This window comes from Macrobrachium rosenbergii, chromosome 37 (genome assembly GCF_040412425.1).
Source record: "Macrobrachium rosenbergii isolate ZJJX-2024 chromosome 37, ASM4041242v1, whole genome shotgun sequence".
Lineage (NCBI taxonomy): Eukaryota > Metazoa > Arthropoda > Malacostraca > Decapoda > Palaemonidae > Macrobrachium > Macrobrachium rosenbergii.
In genome coordinates, this window is record NC_089777.1 from 34,317,315 (window position 1) to 34,336,536 (window position 19,222).

The 19,222-nt window shown below is 39.1% G+C and overlaps 1 protein-coding gene across 18 annotated transcripts in view; it reads right to left on the reverse strand.

Annotated features, from left to right (window-relative positions):
* LOC136825475 (ras-specific guanine nucleotide-releasing factor RalGPS1-like) overlaps positions 1-19,222 on the reverse strand; it is a 195,931-nt gene that overhangs the window by 78,881 nt on the left and 97,828 nt on the right. For 4 of the 18 annotated variants that reach the window (XM_067081998.1, XM_067081995.1, XM_067081993.1 and 1 more), the window contains exon 1: positions 2,906-3,133. The exons of the other annotated variants lie outside the window; for them this stretch is intronic. The gene's annotated coding sequence lies outside the window, so the exon portion shown is untranslated. Of the gene's footprint in view, positions 1-2,905; positions 3,134-19,222 lie in introns of those variants that run through there. 18 annotated transcript variants of the gene reach the window in all.

Here is a 19,222-nt window from a genome sequence, read left to right on the forward strand (position 1 = left end):
TCACATACAGAGAAAAGAATGACTCAACAATGGGTCGCGTTGAAAGCCTACTTCATTAATGTGAGAGGAGAGAGAGAGAGAGAGAGAGAGAGAGAGAGAGAGAGAGAGAGAGAGAGAGAGAGTCTCACAGATACAGCCATGTGGCTAGGTGGGAAGGGAAATTCAATCAGGGGTTTCGAGATTGTCAATTATTTTCTAATAAAAAGAGACTGAAAATAATATATTATAATGATCGGTGTGATTTCGGGAGATTCGGCTCGCTGATGAGCATTTGTGAAAGGGAGGCCGTGACAACAACCGTAATGATATCTGTAATGTCATTGTCATCCTCTTTACTTCAGACAAAGATGATTTTTCTTTTTTTTTTGTCTGCTGGTTAACAGGATGAAGTAAAAACTTTTGTCTCGATTTTAGAGAAAATGTATGGGTATCCGGATTTGAATAAGGGGGCGTTCAGGGGTGGGGGGCGTAGATTGCTCAGCTGTGACGGTAGACTGCGGTCTTCGAACTGTCATGTTCGTCATGGATTTGTATCAAAGGCAATCGTTGCGTAATCATTAATGTTAAATATAACCGATTGTTCGTTTTATTTTGCACTGAACTCAAAAGTGACCCGATTCATTAACTCTTCGGGAATCAATACAACTTTTCAGTTCATTATGCTAACTGACGTATAAAAAGTGCAATTTAACGTTTGATTTTATATCCTGTACAACCAAATCATCTCCCCCAAAAGCAAAAATTTCTACTGACACTGAAGAAATAAAAGACTTGTCCATTCTAATAATGACAAAAGACCTTGTTATGCAAAAAACCTCTTGTCGTACAAAGGGTCCACTATGAGGGACCCCCCAAATATAATCTCTGATGATGATGATGATGATGATGATGATGAAAAATAATCCCAGAAGCAGACAATTATGATTAATGACGGTTTTCGTCTTCTACAAAACATTTGCGTTTTCGTTCGATCCTTACCAGTCTGACGGAAGTTATCAAGCGCACCACACCTGGATATGCCGTGCGACACCATTTGGAAGTATTCGAAAAGTTTCTTCGCTCTTTTATGCGCAGTGTCTTCATTCTTTCATAACCAGTTCCTACAACTACCCGCCTATAAAGCCGGTTTTATTTCAGTTAGTCAATCTCATGAAGTTTGTCAGTTGGGAAGGTCAGTGACGTATCCTTGGAGGCGATTTGTTGATGGCAAAAAATCTGGCCACCAGGTTCACGCGTGACTAAGCAGAGAGAGAGAGAGAGAGAGAGAGAGAGAGAGAGAGAGAGAGAGAGAGAGAGAGAGAGAGAGAGTCGACGGTAATATAATTAACACATATGTGAGCGTGTGGTGCACGTTTCTGCTCAAACATGCAGGTACACATATATTTATTGACTTCACTTTCTAGGGTTAAAACATATGGACTTCACTTTCTATGGCTAAAAAGACAAACTCATAATTACCACTCCCCTCCCCACCTTCACTTCCATTCCCCCAAGGGCTTCCCAGCAATCCTCCACGTCGAATTAGCCCCCTCCACTCTCCCCCTCCCAATAAAAAACGAACCAGTCATCGAAGGAAGACACGCAACGGAAACCTTCCACTGGATTCCGATAAACATTGAAATTCCGCCCCCGCCCAGGCAAGGTCGTGCTTCCCTCGTCGCAAGGACGGGTGTGTTGTGTGTATGTGCTGGGCGGGGGAAGGGTGGGGTAGGGGGAGTTGGCAGGGGCTGGGAGTAGGGTCCTCCTACCCCTGCCCTCTACCCAAGGACCCATCGTCAACGCCCAGCACTCGTCAGAAACCGGTTGCTTGAGTACGAGACATGCAGCCGTTGTTCTTGTTTAATGTCAGGTATAACTCGTGGTTTTTCTAAGAGCAGCTTTTACATGTCTGCGCTGTGACTGCGACATTGCAAGGGTGTAGGATTTCAACTAAACGTGATTCGAAAGCTCTAAAAAAAATAAACATGACAACTATAAGCTTGATTCATTTATTACACAAATATAAAAAGAACAAAATTTAGCGTTCAAATTCCTGTCTGTGCATAACTATAAGCATAAGCGAACATTCACTCATACTAAGAGGAGGCAACACTCATGCAGTTTAAGACTCAAAGAAGACAGCCTTCACGCAGTTTTAAAACTAAAAGGAGACGATATTCATTCAGTTTTAAAGCCAAAAGGAGACTACATTCATGCAGTTAAAAAAAGAAAAAAAACAAATCTGACTTAGAATATCGGAACAAGCGAACAAAATGCAAATATAAATCACGACAAAACCTCGGCCCCCACCCACAAACGAAGCCTTAGAGTCTAACCTCGGGACAGCCTGCCTGACTTGGCCGTGCAGTGAGAAAGCAACACGTGAGGCACACTATAATCGACCTTTAGCGCACGTCTGTGTGGAAACTCACCGTCGTGGCATGTGTGAGACGTAAGTTCATTTATTTATTATGAAACTTTAACTGGATGATGATAATAATAATAATAATAATAATAATAATAATAATAATAATAATAATAATAATAATAATAATAATAATGTTTACGTCTTAGAATAATCGATAAATCCTGAAGACTGTAAATAATCGATTTTATTTTACATGAAACATAACCAATTCTAATATCAAATACGACTATTAACACTACAGTTTTTTATGTAAAGAAGCCGATGTGACGGGCAATCTAAGTATTCCTTTTTAGCAAGGCGTGAAGAAAATAAATAAGAAAAAGATGAAACGGACAGACCTACCTCTTAAAAGGTAGAAAGTATTTTTTTTTTAAGTCGTGGAAAACCTACAGTAACAGAACTCCAAATAATAAAAATAATAATAACAACAACAACAACTTCACTGAAGTGACGACATGCTCAACCAAGATAAATCAGCAAAACCGTCAAGAGAAATACCTGAGTAATAGCTGACACTCTCAGACGCCGGCCATCGCTCCACGCAGTGTTAAATCCCAATAAATCACCGAAGCCATTTTAGCGAATAAAAAAGACCGGTCAATCACCTCGACAAAGCCTTAAAAGTAACGGACCTCTTCCCAGCAACAGGCCTTGAGAGCGAGGCAGGCAAAGAGTAACGAGGATTCAGAGGACACGAGTCCTCCTCGACTGCGCTCACCTTACACTGAGTTCTTGAGAGAAAGAGAAGAATAATTGGTGCCAATGACAAAGAGACATCGTTCACCTTGCATGTGCAACCGCCAAGGACGAATCAATGATATGCAATCCTCTTTCGGGTCCCTTCGGACAAGGCTTTCTCCACTCTGGGTCGGGGTTCAGTGGGTGGAATCACTTCCACGGACGAATTAACTTTTAATGTTCGTTTCACAAGGCATCACGAGGTTGGGGGGTTTATATAAATACTGCGTCAGAGGAGGTTAATGAGGAATCGAAATGACTAGGCACGCCATTTAGATGACTGAGCCAATCGTGAAATCGGATATAATCTGCTCAATTTTATACACTGCAGCTTTCGTACTTTGGCAAAATGAATTTAGCGTGGGACTACAGACCCTTAAATGCATCAGACAATTCTGCAGAAAATCAATTGGCAATTATTCCAATGAAGGTCGTCATCATACGCATTCCACTTATCGAAAATGAACCGTATGAACTAAGTAATAATAACTGTAAACGCATGAAATAATATATATACATACACACACACATATGTATATATAATATATATATATTATATATGTAAATATATATATATATATATATATATATATATATATATATATATATTTATATATATATAATTATATATATTTATATATATATAATTATATATTTTATATATATATATATATATATATATATATATATATATATATATATATATATTTTTATATATATACATATATATTATATAAAAATACATATATATATATATATATATATATATATATATATATATATATATATATGTGTGTGTGTGTGTGTGTGTGTGTGTGTGTGTGTGTGTGTGTGTGATGGAGAGAGAGAGAGAGAGAGAGAGAGAGAGAGAGAGAGAATATAGCACAGACTACGGAAATGCTCGAGAGTTCACGTTGCAAGGCATGAGCTGCTAACATTCTCTCCGGAGGTCTTACAAGATGTATTAAAACCCAACAACAAGATCTCACTAATTGTTCAGAATAATTCATTACGTTGCTATGAAAATGAAAATTTCTGTATAATCAACAACAAAAACTGAAAACGGAAAAAGATAGCATCTTACTTTTTTTCACAAATAAAGGTTAGAAACTTCCCTTTAAGGATGCAACAAGAACAATGATTAAATGCAATAAATATCTAACCATAACATTTTAAGTTAATCGATCCAAAAGTAATATGAGAGGTCCGCTTAGACTATTCCAAACTCTGCACATAACCATGAAACCTAAGTATTAAAATATCATAAACCCAAATAAATCAAAGTTCTCTATAATAAAATTGCGCGTAACTAGCAAAATTAACAAAACAAGTGACATATTGTCATAAAAGTAAAAGCAATAATCGGATTTCACGAAATAAGATCCCAAAAGTGTCATGAGAGGTTCGCTTAGACTATTCCATACTCTGCGCATAATCAAGAAACCTCAGCATTAAAATATCACAAACCCAAGTACATCAAAGTTCGCTATAATAAAATGGCAAGTAACTAGATGGTTAAAAAACGAGCCTATAGGAAAATTAACAAAAACGTTACATATTGTCATAAAAATAAAAAAAAATAAAAACCAATCAGACTTCACGAAAAAGGAGGTTTGGAACCTTTAAAATGTTGGAAGAGATTTCGCTCGATTTAAAGCGATGCTGAAGGGAATTTGGTCACTTGGCAAGTGTCAGGTCCTGTCGACCGTACATTGGCACAAAGTAAGCCACTGTTAAAGAGATCCCGGGGATTTGTACCTCAGGAAATGAAAGCGCCATTTACGACAGCTTGGTCAAATCAAACCCGTCGCAAACTGCGACACTTTTTAGTTTATTTTTATCCCAAGAAATAAAAGTGGCATTTACGGGAGTGTGGTGACACCGAACGCTGTTTAACCCTTGCAACTACTTATTGTTTGTTTGAGAAACACGCAACTACAGACTTCATTTCAGACTGGTGTAAGGCAGTGATAGATTTACAGTTTCAGCGATTATTTCTCCTCTCCAAATTCATTAGCCATCCTTTGCACATCGATTAAAAAGTATACTTCCATACCAAATTAAGTTCCTCGTTGGACGGGTGGGTACCGTTCTCAGCTAGCACTCTGCTGGCCCCGCGTTCGATTCTCCGACCAGCCAATGAAGAATTAGAGAAATTTATTTCTGGTGATAGAAATTCATTTCTCGCTATAATGTGGTTCGGATTCCACAATAAGCTGTAGGTCCCGTTGCTAGGTAACCAATTGGTTCTTAGCCATGTAAAATAAGTCTAATCCTTCGGTCAGTGGTCTGGTTAAACTAAGGTATACTTATCTTTTTCCATACCAAATTAAAGCAAACTGTAAAAAAAAACCAGTTGAGACTAAAATCAAAATAAGTTAAAAAGAAACAATTTCAAAAGATTGTATTTCTCGTGTACAATTATTTGCCATCCTTTACACAACTACTGAAGGTATACTTCCTTAAAAAAATCAAAACAAACTGCAAAACCATCTGACGAACATCCAAACGGGATTAAAAAGCCACTGATCGAAAATACGGTCAGTTTCAATACAAACAGCGAGAACAGTATAGAAATCTTCAGAGACTCTTGGATGACATAAGGTCTTAACTGGTAACTGCGATTTGCGCAGTGAATAACACTAACGATAAATTGCAGAAAAAAAAGAGAGAAACACACACTCGTGTGTTTCAGTGTCTTATCTTCCTCCTGGGAATGTTGACAGAACGACCACTTATTGTCTTCACCTAGCGCAAGACATAAAAAGAGAGAGGGGGAGAGAGAGAGAGAGAGAGAGAGAGAGAGAGAGAGAGAGAGAGAGAGAGAGACTCTAGCAGTGTAGGAAACTACTATCCCTCTAACTAATAAGAAAACAAGAGAGAGAGAGAGAGAGAGAGAGAGAGAGAGAGAGAGAGAGACTCTAGCAGTATAGGAAACTACTATCCCTCCTCTAACTAATAAGAAAAAAGAGAGAGAGAGACTCTAGCAGTATAGGAAACTACTATCCCTCCTCTAACTAATAAGAAAACGAGAGAGAGAGAGAGAGAGAGAGAGAGAGAGAGAGAGAGAGAGAGAGAGAGAGAGAGAGAGAAAACTCTAGCAGCGTAAGAAAAACTACTGTCCCTCCTCTAAACTAATAAGAAAACAAGAAAGAGAGAGAGAGAGAGAGAGAGAGAGAGAGAGAGAGAGAGAGAGAGAGAGAGAGAGAGAGAGAGAGAGAGAGAGAGAAACTAGCAGTGCAGGAAACTACTGTCCCTCCTCTAACTAAACACAACACAAACACAACTCGCCGAAATAAAAAAAATAAAAAAAGGGCAAAGAACCATCTTAAACCCCGTCAATTTGCGTTAAGCTGAATGGACGAGCGAGACAGGAGGTAAAAATTCAAATCGAAAACTGATCCTCTTCTACTGTAGGAGGAGGAGAGCGTGGGGGAGAGGCTGTCGTCATCGTGGAAGCTGCGTGGGCAGTTTCTCCCACGCGATTACAAAAAACAAAAAAAAGACAATAAAAACATATAAAACGATAAGAAAGACCACCAATAGCGTTAAGGAGAAATCTGAGAAGAAGCCAGATATGGCATTCGCCTCCTACGTTGAAATACGGCGAAAATAACTCTATAATGACATTTCTCCGCATCCTCATGATTTACGTTTTGCCATTCGAAGAATTCTGTAGGATGAAACCTACCCTCTTCTGAGCTAAGCATGTCTCCACTCTTTAATGATTACAAAAAACTTGCTCATATACAATTCAGTCAGTTTCTCCTTCCACGATATAAGGTTGTTAAATTTCTTGATACCAGCATAAAACTAACACTTTTGATGATGGAAACATGATGGCTTCCTGAAAAATAGATGATTTATACCACAAAACGACGACAATATCTTTATGACGTTATAAACCTGATAAAACATCAACAACCAACTTTGCAATCAATAATCAGATATACTTGGACTGTGCCTGATAGCCAAGAACAACAGCAATACACAAGTAAATTAAGTAGCAGTAAAAATAATTTCTAATGTCTTCCTACATTTAAAAAATCACAGACTCAAGTTTGAGGCAAAAATCGAACTGTAATCTTTTTAAATTTAAAATAAACGGTTATGTAGATACGTCAAGGCTGAGAGTGAGTCTTGATAAAACAGAGGAATCTTATGAATATATTATGAGTGATTTCACCCCGCTAAGTCCCTCCCTTCATAATCATATTATTAAACATTTTGATTTAATACTCCTCCTCCTCCTCCTCCTCCTCCTCCTCTCTCGGTTCATGCCGTTCTTTTCGACATCTAGCGAGACGATCGAATGCGGTTCCCTTGGTTAGGAGCCGAAAGCAGTACCTTTATCCCACGAGGACCAAAGAGAGAGAGAGAGAGAGAGAGAGAGAGAGAGAGAGAGAGAGAGAGAGAGATGAAACCTATTCAGACGTCAGTGAACTCTCGATACTCGAAGTGAAAGGGACAGGTGGTAGGGGGTATGAGGAAGCGCTATTCATGAAGTTTGTCGTCATTACCTCTCGCTTCGAGCATCCTTCAAAAGATCCCTCCATGATAACACAGCAGCTTGGAAGACAGGAAATGAAGGAGTCCGAAAGAAGAGCAGGTGCAGGGAACGATGCCGACAGAGAGAAGTGGAGATACGAGAAAATAAGGGAGAGGAAAAGGAATGGAGTGATGAGTGCCAAAATGGATGAATTACGTGTTATAGCCTATGCAGCCATACTCTCTCTCTCTCTCTCTCTCTCTCTCTCTCTCTCTCTCTCTCTCTGAACCACACCTTTACTACTTGTCCTACAAAACCTGATGTATCAGCATGGGGTACGACAACATTCTCTCTCTCTCTCTCTCTCTCTCATCGTAGGAAAGACGTTACTATATTCGGCTCAAATGTATTCCTTAAAAACCTACGAGGTTGTGCATTTAACCTGAGGTCTACACCTGGTCGTTAGTTAACTGTTATGGGTTGCACCGGGTTGGGTAGAGAAGAGAGAGTAATGCATAAAAAAAGACATGAGTTTATTAATACACACATGTTAATGCACCACATGCATACCTGCATGATATCACTCATTAACACAAGAGCAACGCAGTATGGCCTATATCAGTTGATATGGGCTGATTTCTCTCTCTCTCTCTCTCTCTCTCTCTCTCTCTCTCTCTCTCTCTCTCTCATGAATAAACTTCGCACGCTACAGCTCATTATCCTATGAGCCATGCAGCAACGCCAGCTAATTACATGCTGATGCAAACATGCCATCTCCATCCTATACCCATCCCAAACACCTTTAATAACCACCAGTTCTCCCTAGCCTACCCTCACAACATTACCCCCTCCCCCCATTCCCCCCTTCGCGTTCTTAATGAAGGTACGCCTTGATTCGACAGGGCAGGATTGCCAGTTGCTTTCCCATCTCTGATCCGGAGGAAACCGAGGAATGCTCTGCTTGATATTTCGGCGAATTATCATCCGAAATGTGCCTTTAAACGGGATGGGGAATGGAATGGAATATAGAGTTTAGGCCAAAGGTCAAGCACTGGGGCCTATAAGGTCATTCGGAGCTGGAAAGGAAATTGAGAGTAGGTAGGTCTGAAAGGTGTAACAGGAGGAAAACCTCGCAGTTGCACTATAATTGTGAGGAAAGGGCGGATAGCAAGATGGAAGAAAGATAATACAAATGGAGGTACAGTAAAAGGAATGAAAGGGGGTTGCAGCTAGCGGCCGAAGGGACGCTGCAAAGAACCTTTAGTAAAGACGAAGGTGCACCTCGTGAGGCGCACTGACGGCACTACCGGCCTACGGGGGATGGGGAGTAGAGAGAGAGAGAGAGAGAGAGAGAGAGAGAGAGAGAGAGAGAGAGAGAGAGAAATCCCAAGCATTACTTATCGGAAAGTGCCAATGGACGGAAGGAGGAAAAACCAGCAACGGGAAAATAGCAGCACTAATGGTGAGACTGACAGTAAAAGCACAGATGATAATTGTGTCTTTACACCACTAAATTTCCTTTCACAGATATCTCTATCTCCAGCACATAACCTTCCGCGAACCTCACCCAGGAAATAAGAATTAAAAATGACGCACTTCCTCGTTTGCCGTTAATCCTCCCACCGTGATAAACGCGGTGAGAAAGAACGCATAATAGATGCGCTTGCTAATGCTCACTGCTCTGGTTGTAATTCATAATATAATGTCTATGCCATCTAAGGATTATCACGATCGATTGGCTGCTTTTGTAAAACATTTGCGTCACAACTGCTTGAGTCATCGACGTTTATAATTATTATTGTAATTTTTATTGTCCTTGAGTCACCAACAGTTATTATTATTATATTCAGAAGATGAACCCTATTCATATGGAACAAAACCACATGGGCCACCGACTTGAAATTCAAGCTTCCAAAGAATATCGTGTTCATTAGGAAGAAGTAAGAGGAGGTAAAGAGGTATACAGAAAGAAGGGATGTCACTTATTAAAAAGAAAAAATATATTAATAAATTTATAAATAGGAAAAATGTATTAAAATGCAAGGAGAACAGTGTTAGGGTACTAATGCATAGAATCTTCGCCTGAGGAACAAAGGACCAGGGTCCGAGCAGAAGAATTCCAATACAAACATAGCATACATCTTTACATCATATAAAACCAAGATGGATGGAAAACAATCATTTGCATGTATAAAACAATAGCATTAAATCAATACGAATATCAAAATACACCAAAAATACACCAATGAACACAAAATTATATCAAAATACACCAATGAACACAAATTATCGAGTTTAGTCTTCATGCCGAAGTCGCCATAATATCGAAGGATCTAACAACGCCCACACACTTTCAAAAATGGAAAAAAAACTGCAAAATGTCGTAATCCGCAATCGTCCTGAAAGGAAAAACAAAAGTGATGGCTCACAAATTTCAAAAATAGACATGACGCAGCCGAACACTATTGCAGCAGCCACAGACAAAAAAATGACTGGGAAAATTAAGAACACGAGAAATGACGCAACGCGAAAAATCGTTATTGACAGCGAAGCCAGAGAGACGAAAACGTCCCGAAAAGTGTTTTGTAAAGTGAAGGGACGAGGCAGAAAAACAACTGGCGCATCACAGAAGTTCATAAGCCATTGTTAAGCGAAGCAACAGGTGGAGATGACCTTACGAACGTCTTGGCTTACAAAATAAGACGACCTCAGAGGTCGTCCTCCTCCGAAACCACAAAATGAACAAGAACAATGAATGAAAAGGCGAAGTGTGGCTTCTCGAGTCTCGAGCTGTTTGACAAAGGCCTCTCCAAGCGACCTCTTTACACACCCACCCCATTGTGAGGCTTATGGAGGGCGGGGCATGGGAACATAGTTGCGACCGTGAGAGAATATCTTTAAGGAGAAGGGATATGCTAATGCTGGTCGGAGCAGAAGTCAAGGCTGCGTTATTTAGAAAAGCTGGAAGATTAGTCAACATTCCCCGACTACATATTATGCTATGACGTAAACATCAACAACGGCTGTTTCGTGCATGACTCTATTGCTGTGGTTTTCTACTTGAATTCCATGAAAAATAAAAAGGAGGAAAAAAATGAGGAACACAGAGAAACAACTCCCTGTTAGTCATACCCTCCTCTAATCTTAGAAGTCACTGCATCTTGTTATGGACAAATCGCCCGAAGAAAATAAGAAAATACAATACATAGAATAAATAAAATCTTTAAACCTTAGAAAGGTAACGTGTAAATCTGTTAGTGCATTATATTACTACCTTAGGCAGTAACACTGGGGTCTTAATGCAACCCACTGCAATTTTCACTACAAATATAGAAAAAAAGCATTAGCACTGCACTCGAACTAGCCCTTTTACAGTAGTGACTGGGGGATACTAACCAGTATCGAGGGAAACAAAGCAACCAATCTGGTCACGGGAATAATCACAACTAATAAATATATATATATATATATATATATATATATATATATATATATATATATATATATATATATATATATATATATATATATATTATATATAGTATATATATTATATTATAGTATATAAATATTATACTTATATATACAGTATATATATATATATATATATATATATATATATATATATATATATATATTATAGAGAGAGAGAGAGAGAGAGAGAACAGAATTTACTCTTACACCGCCTAGCAATATATAACAAAAACCATTAAAGAAAATTGTAAGGAGCGACAATAAGGCAAAGACAAAGAATCAGCGGCCACTGTCTATACACCAAAAATCACAAGACGACCAACCACGAAAGAATCATCAAAAGCAGCAACGAACCGAAGGCACAACAGGACCAACAGCGGCTTAATTAACAGTATGGGAGATCACAAGAAAAGCAACAATGGAAAAGCAACAGCGAACCGAACGACGACACAAAGAAACCGCGACTCCAACCGTTCCATTACGGCAACGGATATTAAAGCCAATCCACACGGCCGATATAAACAATGCCTTGCTTTCCCCCATCAAGCAAATGGAAACCGATATAGCAGCGACCCTGCTTCTGGCAATTCACTGCCACCCCATTTTTTCCCCCCTCATTTCTTCTTCTTCTTTATATCTTTCGCTTTCCCTTTTAAACCGAAAAAAAAAAAATCCTCTAAGAGTGGCAGCACGTGAAATGGGTCACGAGGAAATTTTCATTAGGTCAGCGGGGGCGGGGTAGGGGTGGGGATGGGGGGGGGTAGGGGAGGGGGGAATAACAGCTTCGTGGTACGAAGAGAGTAGGCGAAGGAGGGCAGGATGCCACTTGCGTCAGACGGAGGAGGAGTAGGAAGAGGAAGGATTTTGAGCAGGATGATAGGGATAAAACGAGAGAGAGAGAGAGAGAGAGAGAGAGAGAGAGAGAGAGAGAGAGAGAGAGAGAGCAAAATCTTTACCCACGAACATGTGCGAAAACAGAAATATATTTGCCAAGCTTTTAAACGATTTAAAGGGCGATGGAATGTTACGCACGTAAGGGAGGATATGTTAATAATAACATCATCAACAACAACAACAATAATAATAATAATAATAATAATAATAATATTATTATAATAATTATTATTATTATTATTATTATTATTATTATTATTATTATTATTATTATTATTATATTATTATTATTATTATGCTTCAGGGTTTTCATATAAACGTACGTGAACACAAAGAACACTGCACAGGCCTAGGAACTAACTACTGGGATGTCGACATTAAATATTAATTTAAAGACAATTGATCCACTGTTTTTTATATCCTACTGGCACTACATGAGCAAAATAACTGATACCTTAAACAACTGTCTACTAAAAATACTCATTCATATACACTAAACAGGTTTAGAGAGACCCACGCGTTTTATTCAGAATCGTATGAAATCTGGTGAAATCAAATACATATATAAATACTAAAATCAGAAATATATTTATAAGATTCACTATGTATTTTAAAAAACTAAGGGTTATGGAAATTTCACTCTAAGAATCTAGGAAAGAAATAGTTACCTTACTCATTCTGTCCAGCCTCTGAATGTATACTGAAAAAGCCTTAATCCTAAGGAGAAAATCGCAAGACAATCTTAAAAGAGAGAGAGAGAGAGAGAGAGAGAGAGAGAGAGAGAGAGAGAGAGAGAGAGAGAGACATAAATTATAGGAAATAACACAAATTTATCAGATAAAAACTGAAATAGTTCGAGATTGCATCAAAAGAGAGAGAGAGAGAGAGAGAGAGAGAGAGAGAGAGAGAGAGAGAGAGAGAGAGAGAGAGAGAGAGAGGAAATGATAAAATTCATCTAATAAAAACCAGTACAGTTACAGAATGCATTCAATATATATATATATATATATATATATATATATATATATAGAGAGAGAGAGAGAGAGAGAGAGAGAGAGAGAGAGAGAGAGAGAGAGAGAGAGAGAGAGAGTCAAAAAGAAAGACTAGACTCCTGGAAAATCGTCCACGGAATGCACGACTGCAATCACGTCAGGACAACGAACTCAGACTCATTTAATGCACGGAAAAATTTCGCCACTTGATGTCTCTTGGCTCCAATTTCCAGTTCTTCACTGGCCTTGCCTTGGGGAAAAGGACATGATAAAGCCATATTTTGCTAACGAAATGGAATTATCATAATTGTAATATATGTCCATAAATATATATATATATATATATATATATATATATATATATATATATATATATATATATATATATATATATATATATATATATATATATATATATATATATATATATATAGAGAGAGAGAGAGAGAGAGAGAGAGAGAGAGAGAGAGAGAGAGAGAGAGAGAAAGTTATTCTGCAACGAAATGGAATGATCATAATCATTATACATGTATATTATATATATATATATATATATATATATATATATATATATATATATATATATATATATATATATATATATATATATATATATATAGAGAGAGAGAGAGAGAGAGAGAGAGAGAGAGAGAGAGAGAGAGAGAGAGAGAGAGAGAGAGAGAGGAAGGACAATAAAACCAACGTGAGGGATATGACTCGTAAAAGGAACTGTGATGAAAAAAGCCATGTCCCACATGACGACCGAACGGAGGAACATAAAAACGGGGAAGGGGCCAATATGACACTGTAACAGAAGGGATGAATTGGCTTGCGTGTCCTATGCGGCACACAGGAATTTTCTATACGGGACACTCACCAATAAATAGCTCGGTGCTGGTCAAGCCAGCCAAGGATGCAAGAATAATTTACCGTCATCCACAACAATCTTATTTATGCGTTAGTCTTATCTATGAACAAGAATCTTATTTGGAGTTTTAACGAGTAAACACTAGTGCGGCTTAATGTCAAGTCCCAGTAAAATTACATTAAAGATAAACAGAATATAGGACTTGGGTCAAAGGCCATGCGTTGGGACCTATGAGGTCATTCAGCGCTGAAAGGAAAATTGACAGTAGAAAGGTTTGAAAGGTGTAACGGGAGAGGGTCAGAAGGAAGATGGAAGAAAGAGAATATGAACTGAGGTACAGCAAAAGGAATGAAAGGGGTTGCTGCAGCTAGGGGCCGAAGGGACGCTGCCAAGATCATTAGATAATGCCTACAGTGCACCGCATGAGGTGCACTGACGGCACTACCTCCCTACGGAGAAAATTACATTAGGATATTTAACGACGTCAGTGAGTCATATTTCTGGATCTTCTTGGAGTTGGGAAGATTACATGGAACGGAAACGAAGTAAAAGACAAGAAAGAAATAGAGCTGGGACCGAAGAGACGCTGTAAAGAACCTTTAGTGCTGCCTACATTGCGACGTATAATACATATTGTCCCCGGTACCGTTGTGAGTGGTGCAAATGGTTTTAGACACGTACAACTTCGCACCGGAATATATGAGATCTTTAAAAAGCGTGTGATAAACGGTGAAAGAGGTTGAGATTAAATTCTATGTAAAACTGAGAGCTCAAAAGCTAGATCTTCACAAATCTCGAGAGTAAATTACCGTTTCAAGAATGTCTTTAAATTCTCGTTTCAAGGATGTCTAACTGTACAGTAGACTGAACAGTTTTAAAACCAGCCACATCTACCTGATCAAAACTTATATAAACAGCTGTCATTTATATTGAATGATGGATCTTCAAAAGGCTTGTGATAAATGGTGATAGAGGCTGAGAATATAACTGCGAGCTTAAAAGCTGGATTTTCTCAGATCTCGAGAGTAAATTCTCGTTTCAAGAATCTCTGGCTGTAAAGCTAATGACTGAACAGTTTTAAAACCCGCCACATATGCCAGAAAAAAATGTTATATAAACTACAGTCATTTATAGAGATATAAGACTTAGATTTTTAAAACTGGATGTTCAAAAAGTCTTGGGAGCACATTTTCCTGTCAAGAACGTGTAATTGCACAGGTAATGACTGAACAGTTTTAAAACAAGCCACATATACTAGAAAAAATGTTATATAAACCACTGCCATTTATAGAGACTTAGATTTTTAAAACTGGACGTTCAGAAAGTCTTGGGAGCATATTTTCCTGTCAAGAACGTGTAATTGCACAGGTAATGATTGAACAGTTTTAAAAAATGCCACATCTAACCTGAGAAAGTCTATGTTGACATATTTGTTGTCATGCAAACCTAAAAATTCCAAGTTCACTCTCCAAGAATGTGTAATCGGACTTCAGTTAGGAAGACCGCGAGACAGAACACAGCCAAAACACAGACAGACAGAACCGAAGTAACGGATAAAGCAATCAAGCGCGGGGTTCCGTTGACGGCAATCGATGACGAGGCGAGTCAAGCCGGGATGCTCCAACGAGGCTTACTCATAAAAATAACAGCCAAGCAGCCATCTAGACAAAAGCAACCTTTATTTAAGCCTCGGCGGATACCTGTTTGTCTGGACGTACACGAAAACATCAATAAGCCCGAGAGAGAGAGAGAGAGAGAGAGAGAGAGAGAGAGAGAGAGAGAGAGAGAGAGAGAGAGAGAGAGAGTCAGTATTGATCATGTCTATATTTACAAAACGGACATTGCCACCTAGAGCTTTCAAATATATATATATATATATATATATATATATATATATATATATATGTGTGTGTGTGTGTGTGTGTGTGTGTGTGTGTGTGTGTGTGTGTGTGTGTGTGTGTGTGTGTGTGTGTGTGTGTGTGCAGTATATATATATATATATATATATATATATATATATAGAGATATAGAGATAGATAGAGAGAGAGATATATATATATAGAGAGAGAGAGAGAGAGAGAGAGAGAGAGAGAGAGAGAGAGAGAATTGTTCACGTCTATATTTTCAAAGGGACATTACCACCTCTTTCAAATTTTGCAATATATATATATATATATATATATATATATATATATATATATATATATATATATATATATATATATATATATATATATATATATATATATATATAGAGAGAGAGAGAGAGAGAGAGAGAGAGAGAGAGAGAGAGAGAGAGAGAGAGAGAGAGAGAGAGAGTCTAAGCACAGTCACGCAAGCAATAAAGATTTCAATTCCCTAACACCCTCGTCTGAAATCTTCAGGCTGATTCTCGATCAGCTGTAAATAGTTAACAAGTGCACAACACGAATGAGGTTATTCGTTGAATCTGGAAAGAAATATGTGAGTATGTTCGATATATCGGAAGAAAAAATGTAAATCCAATTGAGCCTTGAGCCACAAGCTCAGAGCTGCAGTAACTTAACTTCAGATTCTAAATGCTGTTCACTGAATAAAATTATTATAAAATGCGTGTAACTGGTATACAGCTAAACTAAAGAATTTTGGGAAAAAACACTCTCGTCCCTTAAGGCAACGTCTCTCTCTCTCTCTCTCTCTCTCTCTCTCTCTCTCTCTCTCTCTGCTTTCCACTCGTCTCTCCATTTTAGAATTCTCTTTTCACTTAACCCTTCTGCCCCTAAGTGCACTTGCCGTCTCTCGAGCAGCCATTACCCCCTTCCCAACATCCCTCTTCGGCCGCCTTACGAAGTCATTCCCTTTAAACAATTCCAGGGCATGCCCTTCGTCCGATATTCTCTGTCCATTAGTTGTCTATAGAATGGCTGGCTATCTATTATGGCTTATGTATAGAATATTTCACCTGTACCAATAACCTTCCCCGTTACAACGGATCCCCATATCTTTTGTAGTTATGTATACAACGGCTCACCCATTACCTTTTGTCTACAAAAGAGCACATATCTGTACATAATGCTTTTCGCAAACTGGCCTCATTTCTTGGATCTCCCGTCAACTGCGGATGAAAGGAATTCTCAAATCCTCCCACTCGAACACCAAAGCCGCCCACGCAGCCTGCAACTGAAAACGCCACCCATCAACGCCCCCACCCCGACACGCTAGACATCACACAGTCAGCCTCCTACGGACTCCTTTGAAGATGCAACGTGGGAATCCTTTCGGCGGATATCAGTAATGTGTGTCGACATCCCCTCGACCAGGGACTCTCCGTTGCGACTTTCATATCGAGATGAATTCATCGCATAATTCCCATTCCGCAACTTTGTTTCTTTGCCAATTCCCAGTCCACCCTCGGTCCAAGACTCTAAAAAGGGGTAAAGGCAGTCCAGCTTTAAAGTGTGAACGCACACAGCCACGCACATAACACGCAAACACGAGTGAGAGAAAGAGCGGGGAAGGGGTTTGTGGTAATCGATACATGTCTCATTTCCCTGCTCCCTTTAATACAGTGGCACGCTCTCTTCGCATTCCCGGCACCATAAGTTTTCTATCCTTCTAAACTGAAGTGCGCGACAGTGTCTGAAGTATACTGTAGTGCAAGTAGGTAAGTGTATGTGTGTGTGTATGTGTGTATTCGAAACGAAGTGCGTGTGTGCGTAGATGTGTGTGTGTATATGTGTGTGTGTGTGTGTGTGTTTTGCCATCTCACTGGCAGTCGCGACAACGCATATGAGAAGCCCTACGACGACACAGCATTAATTTTCTGCGCTATTTATAGCCCGATTAGAGGAGGCAAGAAAAGAGAACGAGAGAAAGAGAGAAAGAGAGAGAGAGAAAGAAAGAGAGAGAGAGAGACAAAGAGAAAGAGAAAGAGGAAGAGGAGGAGAGGAGGAGGAGAAGAGAAGGCTGTCCCGCATCGATCCGCCATCGTGTGCGTTTTCCTATGACTCATACCAGGGAGGAAAGAGAAACAAGGAAAGAAAGAATAACCGGAGGAAAATGTTCATTCCAGACTTTTGTTTGTTTCCCCAGAAAAGGACCACAAGACGTCAAGAGGACAGCCGGGGACGCGGTTCATCCATCAAATATCAAAATGTTAAATTTATTCGCCTTGAAATATCTATTATCTTTGCTACCCGTCTGGCCGGGTACAGCACCACATATTGGGTGTAGTTAAAAAGTATACCTTAGTTTAACCAGACCACTGAGCTGATTAACAGCTCTCGTAGGGCTGGCCCGAACGATTAGATTTATTTTACGTGGCTAAGAACCAATTGTTTACCTAGCAACGGGACCTACAGTTTATTGTGGAATCCGAACCACATTATACCGAGAAATGAATTTCTATCACCAGAAATAAATTCCTCTAATTCCTCATTGGCCGTCCGGAGACTCGAACTCGGGCCTAGCAGAGTGCTAGCCGAGAACTCTACCGACTCGTCCAATGGGGAACTTATTGGGTGTCGTGATTTGTATCAATGCACAAGTTGGAATGACGTGCATATGTCCTGTGTCAGGATACCGAGGGATACAGAGGGCTGACGGGGTGTTGGTGGACAGAGATGGTGGTGCGAGGAGATTTGGCACAATCAGACAGAAAAACCTGAACGCAAATCATGTGCACTAATGTTCTATGGAGCCACAGAAGTAGTGCTGGTAGTGCCTGTCTGTGAGTTTATCAGTCTACCAAGGGTAAACTTTAGAATTTTATGGTCGACTCCGTCCTTCCAACTTTATCATGTGGAAAACTTTGGCACAGCTGCTAATAAAACATCCGAAGAAAGTTTTTCACGGGGAACTAAAAATAAGAGTAAAGGTGATATGGCATTACTGATATAAGGCGACGTATAGCCTTTATATGGAAGGTGTGTTATAGTGAAGTACTATACTTGGACCTAGTGATCTCCACTGAAAGCTTATAGCAATGTTTATGACCTTTTTCCTTCTTCACATCAAGAACAATGAAAGACACTACATAGCCTTCTGTAATGTGTATAAATGTCTCTTCTTTTGAAGTTCACCACTAGAAATAGCCACAACAGTTTTCATTCAATAATGTTAACAGCTGAATCAAAACAATCTGCAAAGAACTTATAAAATGTATACTTTTTTAAGGTAACGCAATAACGACCGCCAGGTTACCTGGCGTTACTAATTAATGGAGTGCAACATTCCTTACCACCTGGGCGTTTTCTGGAGATCTGTAGCAACACTCACCTGGAAAGAAAAAATAAATATAAGTTTGTGATTTTTTATTATTACTTTACGCAATCTTTCAAATAAGTTGAAAAGTAATCTAACTTGTTACAGGCACCATGGAG